Source organism: Peromyscus californicus, unplaced genomic scaffold, assembly GCF_007827085.1.
Source record: "Peromyscus californicus insignis strain IS unplaced genomic scaffold, ASM782708v3 Scaffold_13__1_contigs__length_99412109, whole genome shotgun sequence".
NCBI lineage: Eukaryota > Metazoa > Chordata > Mammalia > Rodentia > Cricetidae > Peromyscus > Peromyscus californicus.
Genome location: NW_026294424.1, coordinates 83,529,660 through 83,545,872, shown reverse-complemented (window position 1 = coordinate 83,545,872; position 16,213 = coordinate 83,529,660). Strand labels below are relative to the sequence as shown.

At 39.5% G+C, this 16,213-nt stretch overlaps 1 pseudogene; it reads left to right on the top strand.

Annotated features, from left to right (window-relative positions):
* Nucleotides 1-10,612: 10,612 nt before the first annotated feature.
* On the top strand, nucleotides 10,613-10,780 carry LOC128108953 (mitochondrial import receptor subunit TOM7 homolog; annotated as a pseudogene).
* Nucleotides 10,781-16,213: the final 5,433 nt, after the last annotated feature.

The following is a 16,213-nucleotide window of genomic DNA, read 5'->3' as shown; positions in this document are numbered from 1 at the left end:
TAATATAAATGTTGACTTTAAGTTGACCACATTACTTTTTTCTATTTACGATATTCTTTATTAATGGTTTCTAGATATGAATTAATTTTGTGTTCATATTTTATGCCCCTTGAGTTCATAAGATGTAGCACAATTAGTTTCTGATTATCACACTTACTTTTTCTCTTTGGAGCAGACAAGGGCAAGTACGTCTGGTTATTTTCTGTTTTGTTTCATCAGCAAATCTATTGGAATATAGAGAGATCCTGTGTTCAATTTTAATCAAGAACATCCTAGTGTCAAAAACTAGGACATGTTAACCATCGACTGTTCTTTCTGAGAGCAGATATATACAAAATGAAAGTGTATGCTGTTGAGAACACAGTAATGCAGGAGCATGTGCAATGCCTGCAGACCCTGGGAAACAATACAGCATGCTGTTCTTAACACCACCAATGACTGCACAACTGAGTCTATCAGCGAATCTGCAATTAAGCTTTTGCTTTCCATAATTGTGCATTTACAATGATGTATTTCAGTATCTTTAAAGATGTAAATTGTTATAATACAACAAAGCGTATTTCCATTGCACAGTTAACATCACCAAAGAATTCTATATCAGTATCTGCACTCAACAATATATATATGCAATTTGGAATACATTAGAATTAAAATGCTACCTCATGGTTTTCTTTAAGTGATTTGATGCACCCAGTTTCTCAGGTCCAACTAACAAATTTTAGTGAACTCACTTCTGTACACTTGTTTTCTACTTATCCACTTGCCACTTCTACATCACGTGACATCTTCACAGTTGTATTGGTGATCACATAATACTTGTTACTATTTAGGATCAACTGTAGCTGAAAGTTTTCTTGTGTCTTGCCTGGCCCACAGCCAGGACAAATCTCTCACCCACAGACCCACAGCCTTTTATAAAATAATCACACAGAGGCTTAACATTAATTATAACTGCTTGGCCATTTGCTCAGTCTTATTACTGAGTAGCTCTTACACTTAAATTAACCCATAATTCTTATCTATGTTTAGCCATGTGACTTGGTACCTTTTTTGCAGTTCTGCCTTGTCATCTTGCTTCCTCTGTGTCTGGCTGGCAACTCCTGACTCAGCCTGCCTCTTCCCAGAATTCTCCTTGTCTGCTTATCCCACCTATACTTCCTGCCTGGCTACTGGCCAATCAGCATTTTATCAACCAATCAAAGCAACACATTCACAGCATATAGAATGATATCACCCATCATTTCCCCTTTTCTTTCTATTTAAAAGGAAGGTTTTAATTTCAACATAGTAAAATTACATATAACAAAACAGTTATCAAGCAAGAATTATAGTTATATTATCTAATCTATTTGTATTTGGCAAAATTAAAAATATTCTATCTATCCTGTATTTGTGAGTCTAAGGTTTTATATCCATCTTATCTCTTATCATAACCATGGAAAACCATAATTATAACTATCTAGTCTTCAACTATATCAAAGACTCAAGAAGGATATACTATTACCTATGCAAACAGGAAGAGCATTGTAAGCAACCTCTAAAATTCTGGAATGACAGATACAGCTGGCTGTATGGACAAAGTTCTTCTGCAATGTTGGGGCATCCATCTTCAACCCATAGGCTTAGAGTCTCTAAGTCACTTTTCTCTGTGTCCTGTAGAATGTCTAGCAGTTTCTTCTGGGAAGCAGGAACCTGAGGGACCATCTTGCCTCATAAAGTTCAGTGGTCACCTTCTTATGGGTCCTGCATGGCAGTCGATACAACATTTTGCCAGGCAGTCCAGGCAAGAACAGTTTCTTGCCCAAATGGCTATTTTTGCCAAGAGGAAGATAAATTCCGTAGAGTGTCTTTGACGCTTATCTTTCTATTTTAAGTAAATCAGTGCTGCCAGGAGCAGGTGTGTCTCATTGTCCAGGAATGTCTAAGCTTCTGCAAACAGTCACCTTCAACGTAATGACAGCTGCACAGTTTTCTTTTTCTTGACATGCTCTAGGCCCTCCATGTGTCCCAATCCAATGTCCATGATATAAGAATCAACAGCAACTCCAAGAATATATTATCATTATTACAGAATTATAATGATTACACAACAGTGTGAGTGACTTGGTGCTTCAAAGAATCAATGGCTGCTGAGACACGAAGAATCCATGTCCTCCAGGAACCAAACTTTGAGGCCAGGAGGGCCAGCAGATCCTCTGGAGATGGAATTACAAACAGCCTCTGAAGTGGGTGCTGGGAATTGGAATATGGTCTTGAGAAAGAGCAACAAAAGCCCTTAACTCCTGAGGCTACTCTTCGGACTTTAGATCTTTTTGTTGTATTTCATTATAAGTGATGGTTTCACAGTGTCAATAAAAACATTTAAATCATGGTGAAAAAAAAAAAAGAGTCAACAGCATTGATTGGTAGAATCTAGTGTCTGTCCAGAGGGCCTGCTGGAAGATTGTCACAGTCCTTCAACCACTTCTGGTCATGAGAGTGTACTGTTCTGAAGTAGTCACTCAGATGCTGTCCAATCAGGGCCAACATTCCTGACGCATTCATAACTACTTTATTAAACAGTGTGTTTAACCATTCCCAGAAGTATCTGGAGTTACATGGCCATGGGAATTTTATTAAGCTGCACAGCTGCCCAGAAATTTTCTCAGACGTCATCATTTGCTACCAACCCAGTGTCCCTACCAACTGTGGCTCACCAGCAGGACCCTGACCCTGTGCTTTCCACATTCCTTTCTTCTTCTAATGATATTTCCTGCTCTTTGTACACATGTTCAAATTCTTATGCTTATTCAGTGAATTCATCATTTCTACACACTTCTCAGTTCAAGCATTTTTATTTCCTATGGTTTTGATGATATGTTCCACACATTCTCTTGTTGGGATTTTAGTTGTAAATTAAATCTTTGAATATATCTACAGATGTTACTCTAAAATCATTATCTGTCTGTTGCCGGGTGGTGGTGGCGGCGGCGCACGCCTTTAATCCCAGCACTCGGGAGGCAGAGCCAGGCGGATCTCTGTGAGTTTGAGGCCAGCCTGAGCTACCAAGTGAGTCCCAGGAAAGGCGCAAAGCTACACAGAGAAACCCTGTCTCGAAAAACCAAAAAAAAAAAAAATCATTATCTGTCAAGCCTAACATTTCATTTAATGTGAGTCCAATTTTAAGGATGACGTTCTCTTGAATTTGAGTCATGCTCATGCATATTCTAGCACTATTTGCTTATATAAAAAAAAAATCACATGCTGAACTTTGTCAAGAGTCCAGGTAAAGTTATTTGTTTTTATTAAATGTGTTGACGTGAGTTTGAGGCTAGCTCTAGCAGTCTCAGCGCTGCATGAACTTGGGCCTCACCATCTTGCTTACAGTCACACAGCAGCTCATCCCTGAGGACCTTCATAGTCCCAACTTATAGCCCAGACTGCACAGGCCAGCCTTTGGCCATGGCACTACTTTGATCCTTGCAGGTTTGTAAATTTAGTTTCACTCTTTTGCAACCTATAAGAAAATGCAAGTTTGGGTCTTTATGACCTCAGACTGGGCAATGGTTACTTAGCTATGACTCAAAAGCACATGAAATCAAAGAAAAGTTTAAAAATTTCCAAAGTGCATTGTCAAAAAGGAATAGTGATGTTTCAGCAGTTAAGAGCACTGGCTATTCTTTAATAGAGGACCTGTGTTCAATTCCTAGCACACATATGGTGACTCAAAACCATCTGTGACTCTAATTTCCAGAAATCCAAGGGTATTGCATGTACATGGTGAACAGATTCACACACAAGCAAAATATCCATACACATAAGATAATAACAATTTAAAAACTTTAAAAGAATAAAACAGCCTAAGAAATGGGAGAAAATATTTACAAATCTTATATATTAAAAAGATCTAATATCCTGAATGTAGAAAAAAGCTCTTACAATGCAATAATAGAGGTATCCTTACCAAAAACAAGAAAAGTATAGAATATACATTCCTAAAAGAAGATTGAGTAGTTAGAGGTATAACTTAGTGAGAGGGCATATATTTAGTACATGTAACCACCTAGTACAGAGCACATGTCTTATTTTACTTATAGCAAAGAGCCTTCCAAGAATTTATGTTTCAGAAGCAGTTCTCTCAAACATTAAGGATAAGACTGAGATTGTCTTGTTGTGACTTAGAGTATTATCTCTGCACACAGTCTTCAGAATGGTGAACACAAATTTTCATAATAACGATCTTTTTCATAAATCTCTAATAGTAATAGCAATGATCACCATACATGTCAAACAAACTTTTAAACAATTCACAGCACTTTGTGTTTCTCGGTTTCTTTCTGCTAATTAAATGTCATATAAAGTCCTTTGTTTGGTCTTGTTCAGTTCTTGTTCTCTTCAGCAATAAATTTAACTTTCTCAAAAGTCATCATCATCTCTCTCTCTCTCTCTCTCTCTCTCTCTCTCTCTCTCTCTCTCTCTCTCTCTCTCTCTCTCTCTCTCTCTCTCCTTCTCTCCCTCCCTCCCTCCCTCCCTCCCTTCCTCCCTCCCTCACTCTCCCCCTCCCAGAAACCTCAATTTATTCTCCCTCTCTCCCTCCCTCCCTCTCCCCCTCCCAGAAACCTCAATTTATTCTCCCTCTCTCCCTCCCTCCCTGTCCCCCCTCCCAGAAACCTCAGATTCTTCTACAGTGGTTTTAACAGATACTGTGTAATTTGCAATGTGAAATTATTTGCTATCTGGTCTTCTACATTAAAAAAAAATCTGTCAACCACTGATCCTGCTGAGAAATTAAGATGGATTGGACTAGGATTATATAAATCAGTGGTTCTCAATCTTCCTAATGATGCAACCCTTTAATACAGTTCCTCTTGTTGTAGTGACCCTCAATCATAAAATTATTTTGTTGCTACTTCATAACTGCAATTTTGTTACTATGCAGGATATCTGATATGTGATCCCAAAGAAATTTCGACCCACAGTTGAGAACCACTGATACAGATGTAGCTTTAGAGATGTTAGAAGATTTTATATTTTGTAGATTTAACCTTTAGGACATGACGATAAGTTGGATACAGACAGAAACATGAAAAACCATTCCTATTGACTTGATGTATATAATTGAATGTATATTAATGGCAGGCATTAAAATGTGAAAGACTGAAGAGAGAAGTGCTTACATTTAGTGGAGTTAAAAATTATTAGACATAGTCCAGGCAGTGGTTGTGCACACCTTAAATCCCAGCACTCGGGAGGCAGAGCCAGGTGGATCTCTGTGAGTTCGATATCAGCCTGGTCTACAGAGCAAGATCCAGGACAGGCACCAAAACTACACAGAGAAACCCTGTCTTGAAACCACACCCCCAGAAAAAGAAAATTATTCGAAATAGAAGTTTGAAATGCCTATGAAATAGTCAAGTTTGATGTCACAGAGTTATTTATAAGATCCTGAACTCAGGAAAGATCCTGTCGGTAAGTATATATGTGAGGAACATTGTATAGACTCTCCATCCTGAGACAGCTAAAAAAAAAAAAAAAAAAAAAAAAAAGACCACTGTTGGACCGAGGCTGAGGATTCCAACAGAGTTTTTCATGGTAAGTCACTTCCTCATTATTGTGTTACTCAGCATTTTTCATCTTCTCCAGGATCTGAATTAGTATTTCACAACCATTTTCTATAAATCTTATGAAGGCCCTGCAAAATCAGGGCCCAGTTTGTTGAACACATGCAAAAGAACAAATGTTACAGAGAAGTCACATGGTTGGCTACAGATCTTTCAAGTAAGACTTTTGAATTTTTTTTGTGTTTTCTTTCTGCCATTTTTCTTCCCCCCAAGTGTCTTCAGACTGGTTACTGGTGGGACATCAGGTGTTGTTTCTAATTCATCACTCTACTGTCCACTGTCTGCTGGGTGGAGCCTTCTCCATACCATGTACAAAACCCACAAAACTAGGCCTCTCCTGAGAGATGGCCATAGAAACGTCTTAAAGGCTCTATGTGACCTTAATGTTTTGCTAAAGACAATGATGTTTTTAGTGACAAAGAGCAGTAAAGAAGTGAATTTAAAAAACGTTAGGTGATTCGCGGAATTTCAAAGGAGAATCAGAGTCACATTCAAATGATACACATATGTAACACTGCCCAAACCCAGGCAGCCTAGAGAAAGCAACGTGGTTCTTCATCATCATCTCATTGTTGTCTGTGAGGGGTTCTTTTGCTAGATGTCAACAGCTGCTGATAAAAAGATCTGCTATCACTACAGTTAACCATTGCTCAAGTTACTCTGTCCCTCCTGATGGATCATACCACATACCACCTTCTTCACAAAGAGTTGGAACAACATGGGGCCTCCGCTAAGTCTCTAGTGGCATTTATTTATGGTTGGAAGAAAGACAAATATGTCTTTTGCCTGTTTTTCATTATCAGTTGGTACTTACTAAGGTCATAATTATGAAACAGTAATTTTGGAGCAAGACATACTAATAACTCTAGCCAGTGTTAGCTCATAGTTGTATAACAGATGTGTTTGGGTTAGCAGTCTCTAATAATGCAGGCTTGTGATGACACTGGTCATTTAACATCTTCATAGATTGCCTTTTAAGTGGCCAATTCTTGTTGGACATAAGAATTACAGTAACTCTAGCCATGAATTCTGTTTCCATATATTCTATTAATAAATTTGAAATGGGAAAAAGAGAGAAAATTGAAATGATGCTTTCCACAATTAAAAGCTATTAGTACTTGAATCATGAAGCATTCTAAAGTTTCTCAAGACAAAGGGTTTAGTGAATATTTTAATTTTTTTCTTAAATTTCTGTAACTCAAGGAGACTGGCTTTGACTAGGATACTCTTGGGACAATGTACCAGAATTTTAGAGAGGACAGTAACCATCCTATGGATACTATTGTCACTATAGTCCAAGCTGAATCTTAGGCCATGCTCCCTGTCTGTCTGTTCTTTAATGCCACAATTTAATAGTTTCTTCAAGGAATCTCACTCTGCTAACTGGCATTGGTCTTCAGAGGCTGCCTCTGTTAAGTAATACATTACTGTACTTGTTGCACAGACATCTTTGGTCATCAACTGCATGAGTAGCAAGACAGTTCTCTTACAACGTTAAGCTGTAATAGACACAGTCATGAACCAGAGAAAAGGGCTTTAAAATTGTCCTCCTTCACAAAGCAGATCACTTAGAAATGATTGTTAGTAAATTCTAAGCCTGATTTGTGACTAAGAGCCTGAATATAGATGCATTTATTTCCCTGTGACTAATTCTTTGTGGTCATTTTCTTGGTTTCAAACAGTATTCTCTCTGGTGGGTGACCAGTTGCCTCATGGTGGTAGCAGAAACCTAAGTAAACCACTTTATCTTGACTTTACATGAGTTGAGGTTATGTGAACTTTACTTAGGAACTCTGGCTTCCCACAACCCCCAAAACTTTTAATATGAGGTCATGACCTCAGTGTGCTGTCATGACCACATCAGTTTCTATAACCAAGGTGTGAGCCAAGGCTCCAGGGCCGATGTGATGGTTCTTTCATTTCCCCACAGTTTAAGCACGTAATACTACTGTCCTATCTAGACGTTGTTGAGCTCCAATTATTACCAAAAATGATGAGAGTGATATGGTCACTCAGCATCATTCAGCCCTTCCCAGAAGCACCTAGCTGCAGTGATCATTGGCTCTCCCATTTTCTAAGTGAACCAGAATCTGCCCCATTACATCTCTTTCTGCTGCCATCAGAAAACACTTTCTCAGGATCACTATAGTAGCACTCTGAATTATCCCAGCCTTTTGGTGAATATTTAGGGACTTTCCATTCACTTTCCCTCCCCTTCCCTTCCTCTTCTCCATGTTCCAAAAATACATACACCGGCCTGTATTATTAGAAGCATTAGGAGTAAATCTTGGAGCTATTGATGATCAATGAACAAACTCCTCAGTCAGATCTCATCCACAGAATTGTATCACTTTCCTTCTTTCAAACGATTGTTTCAATTTCATTTCCCTGGAATTGTGCAGCCTCTCCTCAGAAGAGTAAAGTCCTGGAATCATACTTCTGATGAATCAGGGACACTTTTGTAGTCATTAAGACTTGCCCACTTACCACTCTTTCAGTTGCAACACGACCTTAAAAAAGTCAGTCTAGGGAACTAAGGGAACACTGGAGGGTCTAAGCTAGAAGAAAATTCCTGCTTTAGGTTAGTTTTTAAAGCTAGAGGCCATTGACACTGATTTGTAGATGAGTTCCCAAGTATCTGCCAACCCTACCACCTTGCAGAATTCTCACAAACCTTTAGAATCTCGCTACTGTTATCCACTCATTGGAAGGCTCTATGGAGGAAGAAAGGTAACTTCACAGCTCTTGCAACATTCCTAGGTGGTGCTACCAATATCAGCAGGCAGAAGGGGAATCAGTATAGATACTTGAGGCTTCTTAGAACTGCTAGGTTCACTGTTTGGCAGCCATGGGAGAGATGCTCCATTAATTCTATCTGAGCACAGTGGTGACTGAGAATTTTTGGACTCCTTTCTTCTCCATTCAAGCACTCTTATGCAGACCTCAAAATCTCCAATGGTATGATGACATGCAAGGCTATATTTAGATTTACTAACCTCCTACATGTATACAGTGTTTTGAGATTTCTCCATTGTACAAAGAAAGTAGAAACAATAGCAACTATAATAAAAACCTACTTCAACAGTATGCGAGGTTTATTCACTCCAATTACCACAACTGAATATGCAAGTCCATGGCATGCTATAATTCACTATGTCTGCACAGCCGGCATTGTTATGTTTTCCTCATCATTTGATGACCATATTGCACAAATCAGGAGTTGATTGCCTCTGACCACCATTGTTGATGTCAAGTGAACAATCCTCATGTTGCTGGAACACAAGACACTGGGCAATGGCCTAAAAGGGAAACAGGATATGATATAACATGATGCACTAACTTCCATGCTGAATCAGGCCTTTAGTTTTTCTCAGCTGTCTTCCTCTTTTCATTTGTCATGTGATCTGGTGGTGCCTTACCTCCATTCATGAAATTAAAAAAGCCAACTATGTCAACACTAGAAGACAGTGCTTGTTACTGTTCACTTAACACTTACTCTACATACACATTTTAATAAATGAAAAAGCAGAGTAATCCCAGTGTCTTGACTCCATTAATCCTCTTCTTGAACCTTTCTCTCCTTATCCCATTACTAGTCAATCCCAGTACATCAGACAATAACCACTAATAGCCAATGACAGGGACTTTGTGTCAAGTGCATTTTATGAATTATTCTCATTTAATTATCTCCAAATTTACTTCATTCCATGTTTGGGTAAGTGTTTAGGATTTAGACACATTGGTTGATTTGACCAAGGCTACACCAAATGGTGGACTTGTAATTCAAAGCCAGACCAAATCAATACAGGTAACCAATCCTTGCATTTCTTAAGACCCACTTGTCCTATGTGCAACTTCCCCTCATAAAAAGAGAGATAGATATCTGACTTTCCCAGTGGCAAGAGAAGTGTGTCAATGATGCCACTGTATGTTTTTCGTGATCCCAGCACTCATCTGCCCTCTTCACCAGGCATGGCTCACTGTCTTCTATCCTCTCATATGTCACTCCTTCATTCATTATTTTATTTTCTAATTAAAAAATCTCAGCCCGAACTGACCTACTCTGGTGATGGGATGGCCAAACACCCTAATTGTTGTGCTAGAAACCTCATCCAACTACTGAGGGATCTGGATGCAGAGATCCATGACTAGGCCCTGGGTGGATCTCTGGGAGTCCAATCAACGAGAATGAGGAGGGTTTATATGAGCGAGAATTGTTGAGACCAAGGTTGGATAAAGCACAGGGACAAATAGCCAAATGAATGGAAACACATGAACTATGAACCAACGGCTGAGGGGTCCACACTGGATCAGGCCCTCCGAATGGGTGAGACAGTTGATTGGCTTGATCTGTTTGGGAGGCATCCAGGCAGTGGGACCAGATCTTGTGCTCATTGCATGAGTTGGCTGTTTGAAACCTGGGGCCTATGCAGGATTGTTTGGCTTGGCCTGGGAGGAGGGGACTAGACCTACCTGAACTGAGTCTACCAGGTTGACCTCAGTCTGTGGGGAAGGCTTTGCCCTGGAGGAGATGGGAATGGGGGGGGGGGCGTTGGGGGGAAGGTGAGGGGGACGGGAGGGGGGAGAACAAGGGAATCCGTGACCGATATGTAGAACTGAATTGTATAGCAAAATAAATTAAAATAAATTAAAAAAAATCTACATTAAAAAACTGAAGATAGAGCAATAAGTCTAGCAATGTTTCCTTCAAGAACTAGCCAGGCTATTTGAAGGATGAGGTTATCATTGATAAAGGATGAAAGGTAGGATGTGTGTGTGTGTGTGTGTGTGTGTGTACATATTTGTATACAGTGCTCTGAGATGGACTCCAATACAATGGTCTTTGAACAAAAGCCTAAAAGATGTAAAGAAGAAATCATGGGGCTCTAGAAAAGTTGCTCCAGTGAAAAGAGCAGCTGGTGTGAACATCCCAATGAAGGAATTTTGTATATATAAATCTGTATAATTTAAAAATCAGTGGAGTCTCCAGGTTCCACGGGTCTGTCGTCACCATGGTGAAGCTGAGCAAAGAAGCCAAACAGAGGCTACAGCAGCTCTTCAAGGGCAGCCAGTTTGCTATCCGCTAGGGCTTTATTCCTCTCCTGATCTACCTGGGATTTACGAGGGGTGCAGATCCTGGAATGCCTGAGCCATCAGTTTTAAGCCTACTTTGGGGATAAAGGACTGTTTGGTCATCTGGATTTGGAAGCAAACATGGAAGGTGTGTACTCTGGCTGGATAAGAAAGACATCATTTTAACGCATCTGTGGCAGAGTGGAGTCTGTACTGACTTACAATAGACTGTACAAATAAATATTTTTAACAATGAAAAAAATGTAAAAATCAGTGTGGTCAAGCAGTGTTACAGTGGTCAGAGATGTCAACTGATGCCTTACAGGGTAGAATGAAAATTTTGGATTTTCCCATATGTAGAATCTTTAAATGGAAAAGTAAAATAATCTTTTTTAAAAAGTTTTCACATACCATATATAAATACAATAAAAAAGACAAAGGAAGATTAAGATCCAGGTGAAGCCTGTTGCAATCACTCAAGTCCGAGATGATCATTCCTTGGTCTCCATCATCAGTGGAGCTGGTGAGAGGTTGTGGGGACATGGAACGTCTTAAGAAGAAGTAGCTGACAGGACTTCCTGATGAGTTAGGTGTGAGGCATAACATACATGATGCAGTTTGGGTGACTCTGAGATTAGCCAGGATAAGCACAAGCATGAAGCTTCCATTACTGAGACAAGGAAACCCAAGAAGACAATGGATGGGGAATGCTGGGGATTTTGATCCTACCAATGATCGGAATCCATATTAGAAAAGCCAACCAAAGACATGGAACAAATACTTTAATGCAGAACTATGTCATTCAGCAGAGAATTATGGGGAGGCATCTTTAAATGGGCAGTTTTACCTTCTAAGTACTGAAGTGGGTCATTTATGGGAGTGACTATAGAAGAACAAAAAACATTCTCCTACTTTAGCTGAACACCAGAAATCCCTTGAAGCTTTAAAACATGTGTACACACCAGAGCTCTGCCACAAACTCACTAGCTAAAAGTTTTTGAGAAAAGGGCTCAGGAATCAATGAAATTGGCTTTCCTAGGTAATTGGCTATTTAGAAACTGAAATATGTTCAGGTCAGTTGTTTTAAACTTGAGAAAAAAAAAACTTTTTTCCCGTGTCCACTACCATATAAACAAACTCAAGATACAGTTTTCCTTCCCAAGATGAATTAATCAGCTCCCTATGGGTCCTGATTTCATCCATCCTTATCTGTAAGTTTTACATCATTAGTTCACATGCTCTTTAAAGTTAAAATATAATTATATAATTTTTCTCCTTCCCTTTTCTTCCTCCAGCCTTTCCCATGTAGATTCCTACTTGGTTTCTCTCAAATGTATAGCCTCTATTTCTTTGTTGGAGTGTGTGTGTGTGTGTGTGTGTGTGTGTGTGTGTGTGTGTGTGTGTGTGTGTGTGTGTGTGCATGTGTTTCTAAAAATATAAATACAACCTATTCAGTCTGTATCACATTACTTATATGTGTACTTAGGCCTGACCACTTGTTATTGGATAACCACCTGAGGATTCTTCCCTAGAGATGACTATTTCTCCTGCTCTGGGCGATCCTTAGTTGCCTGTAATTCTTTATCTAGGGTTGAGGCCCCATGAGATGCCCTCCCATGTTAGAGTGTCGATTGGTGTCGTCCTTATCCAGCCCCAACTCACATATACCATCCCAGGTAATGCTAACTGACACGTGTATCCAGGATTTTCCTTTTCTACACATCTGATAGGAAATCGGTTTTCTGTGATCTTTCACCTAGTTATCTCTTACTCATCGTCAACCTCAGCTCTACCACCACTTCCTTAAAGGAGACTTCTCAGACTTTTATGACTAAACCAGTTATCCTGAAGGTAATGGATTTTGAAATACACATAGAAAGTTAAGAGTAGAGAGTTTTATAAGGGAAATAATATAGAATTATATAGAAAAATATCAGAATGAATTACATAATAAATGTATTAATTATCTCAAAACCTTTAGTTTATATATTTACTAAAGAGACAACATATTTACCTTGTAATTTCTCTTTTTCTCCACCTCTCTATATGTGTGTATGTGTACATATAGGAGGTGGAGGGAGATGGGGAGGAAAAGGGAAAGAGAGAGAGAACTGGGAGAGAATGTGTTAGCTATTAATTGTCTCATTAGACTATAGTCTCCTCAAGAGCAACAATCTACTTGCTACCCATTTTATCCCTGGGATCTTTGTCAAGTGTTTGGACTTCATATCAGCACTAAAATACTATTTTGTGAAAAAGAGGGTGTAGGGAGAGGATGAAGTCTTGGGTGAACGTGTATTGTTATCATGAGCATAGACATGTCAGAACCCAATGCCTCAGACCCATAGGAATGGCAAGGCCCTCTCTTGGTCAGCTCAGAGGAATGGCAGGGCCTTCTCCTGGTCTGAGTACAGATACTGGTAGTGTGTGCAGTGCAAATTATCAACCACAGCTTCTTCCTCCCAGATGACGTAAGTGTGAGATCCCCACCCCCAGAAAGCCCCTTATGAAGCTTAGCTAACCAGCCATGTCCATGGAGTCTCACCAATATAGCTGTCTCAACGTGGACTGAACAAGGACAACAGTTGACATGCTAAAATGGTTGGGGGAAAGACCATGAGGCCCCAGCCCCACATAAAGAGCTATAGGCTCCTGAGGAACGCTGAGAGCGGGAGAAATGTCTTCCCCAGGGAAGAGCACACCCACTGGTCATCCAACACCAAACGGTCAGCCCTGGAAACATATATACACATATACAGACTGAACTGGGGGTATTTATATATTTAAATATATAGCCACATATGCATATAGCAATAATTACTGTTTTTTAAAAAAAAGGCCACAAATTTGAAAGAGAGCAAGGAGGGGTGTATGGGAGGGTTTAGAAAGAGGAAAGAGAAGAGGAAATGACATAATTATATTGTAATCTCAAAAAAGAAAAGAAAAAATATTGCTAAGTTTCTAGGCTGCTAATGCACCTCCATCAGAGCAATTAGTCCACCGGACCCTGAGTTTTCTGTACACATGTCTGCCAGTCCTTCATCCCCAGTCAGATCAAACCCAAAGTCCCTGCAGACTGCGGCCAGAGGAGGCAAAGACATGTGTAGGAACCAAGATCTGAGGTAAGGTGGGCCTGCACTATCACACCTCATAGTGCAAAATTTTGTGAGCTTTTCAACCTCAGATTTGAAAACCAAGAGGTTTCGCGTAACTTTTTATGAATGTTTATCATAATTCACATAGATAATGCGATGTCTTCATTTATAAGTGCTAAATGAAACTAATATTAAGCTCAGCAAAGCAAATGTTACTCTAAGTTGAATTATTTCTGGAGAAGAACTTTAGAAATCAAAACCTCCCTAAGAACGGCAGTACAACAATCATTATTTCTTCTTATCCTCTGAAAATTTAAATGGTATCAGAATTAATAGATTGACATCTTATCTCCATATGTGGCTACGTCTTTCTTACTCCTTGAACATTTTTTAATCTGTTCTTAAAATCATTGCTTCTAGTCTTTTCATTTTTTTTTCAAAATGAAGGAATAATGGATCAATTCAGTTGAGTGGGACAATATTCAAAGGCAGGGAGATGGAAGCTCCCATCATCAATCCATAACCAGGACACCCGTCAGCTGCACCTGAAACTAAACACGGTCTGTGCTTCTCCTGTTCACGGTCCAGAAGCTTTAGAGCTGGGTACCTGTTCCTGTCTAGTTGAAATGAATTATGCTCTCACTCATGGTAATATCTGTGGACTAGGGCCTCCTTATCTTGCTTCTCAAAATTTGGCGAAGCCCTTGGCTGAACTTCTTGCTGAAAAGGAGGGTTGGTAATCTCCTCGGGGACTTTTACAGCAGCAGAGACGTGCCCCCGGGTGTTATTGTTGGCAGCTAAGGTAACCATCACCACTCTTCGCTTGCCAAAACCACCTGCTTCCACCCACTTGTGTTCCTACAGTTCATTCTCCAAAATGGAGAAGGCAAAGCAGAGACACAGTCGGATCCTAATGTTCCCTTAAATGTATCTGGGGTTGGAGAATTCTTGTAAAGGTCTTAGTGCCTTTTGGGGGATAAGTTGACTGCACAGCTGATTTTCCTGGATTGCAGAGGGATCAGACTGGATCTGAGACTGTGAAAATATACTCTTTTGTTAATTATGTTTTCAAAACTCCTATGTTTTAAAGCAACAGTATAGTATAGAGTGAAAACAACGGTTCTTGACTGTATTTGAAGCCACATATCCATAAAGTCATATGGTGTTTGTCTTTTGGGTTTAGATTACTTCCTTTCAGGACAGACAAATGTAGGCATTTCTACAGCAAGTTCTGCCTCACTGCTTGTGATTCTCCTGAGCTTCTCCTAGTTAACATAATCTTCATCATATTAAAAAAAAAACTTGATTTGGAAGAAACATGCTCTTTGGTCTCACTTCTACGAATGCAAATGAAGGAACGGAAAGGGAAGATATTCTAGGGATTTCCACAAAACGTTTCCTCTTCCGTCTCTGTTCTTTCAACAATGTGATTATTTATCGTACTGGCAGTAAAAGATGTGCAGAGGTGACACCATCAGAGTTGCCAGAAATGACAGCTGAACGTGCTGAGTAGTCAGAGAGAAAATGAAAGAATGCCTCCAAGAAATAGTTCCCAGAACTCTGTTCTGGGAATTGCCATAGGGAAGGCAATGTCACTTAGGGAACTCATTTTCCTGTAAGCTCTGAACTCAAAGCCACACCTGGTTATTCAGTCTGCTCATTGTCTTACCGCACCCAGGACAATGGATGTGTGAAATTAGTTTGTCTTTTGAAATGCAGATTATTTTTATCATGATACAATATGGGCTGTTAGATACCTATCCTTGTATTAAGAACAGACTTCTAGAGTTTTTAACAAAAACAGGGAGTAGTAGATACAGAGGTTAATGCACACGTCTGGGCCAAGATTCACCTGTGAGAGAAGAAACTATGTCTTCCTCTTCACCAAATCAGTCCATTTCCCTTCCAAGACTTCCCCATTTTTGACGGATTTTTTCTTTGGAATGATTATCAGCTCCTACTGCATCTCCTACTATAATACTGTATTCTGGCTGGGCAATAAAGCCATTGTTTTATCCAGATGTCTAGTGAGAAATGAAGAGCAGTTCTCCCTACAAAAGAGTTTCATATACCAAACAGTAGGTAGGGAATTTGAGGAAGGGGAGCCTGGGACTATGACATTTCTGCTAGTGGAAAATTTATGATGCCTATATTGAAAAAAATTCCTGCTCCTACCAGCAGAGTGCCTTGAAAGTTGTCTATACTGCCTTGTGTCATAAACATTTTCCAGTCTTATTACCAAATATACCATTATCGTGTGGGTTAATTAAATTCTTTAAGGGACTGTAGAGTCTTTGGGTTCCTCCTCTACTCTTTTTACCCACCTCTGTCTTTGCATTTTGTAGATGATTCTTCTGTGGTACAAAGACATTTTAATTGGAAGTAACTTGACTACTTTTGCTTTTGTTGAATGTGTTTTTAGTATTCCATACCAAAAAAAAATAA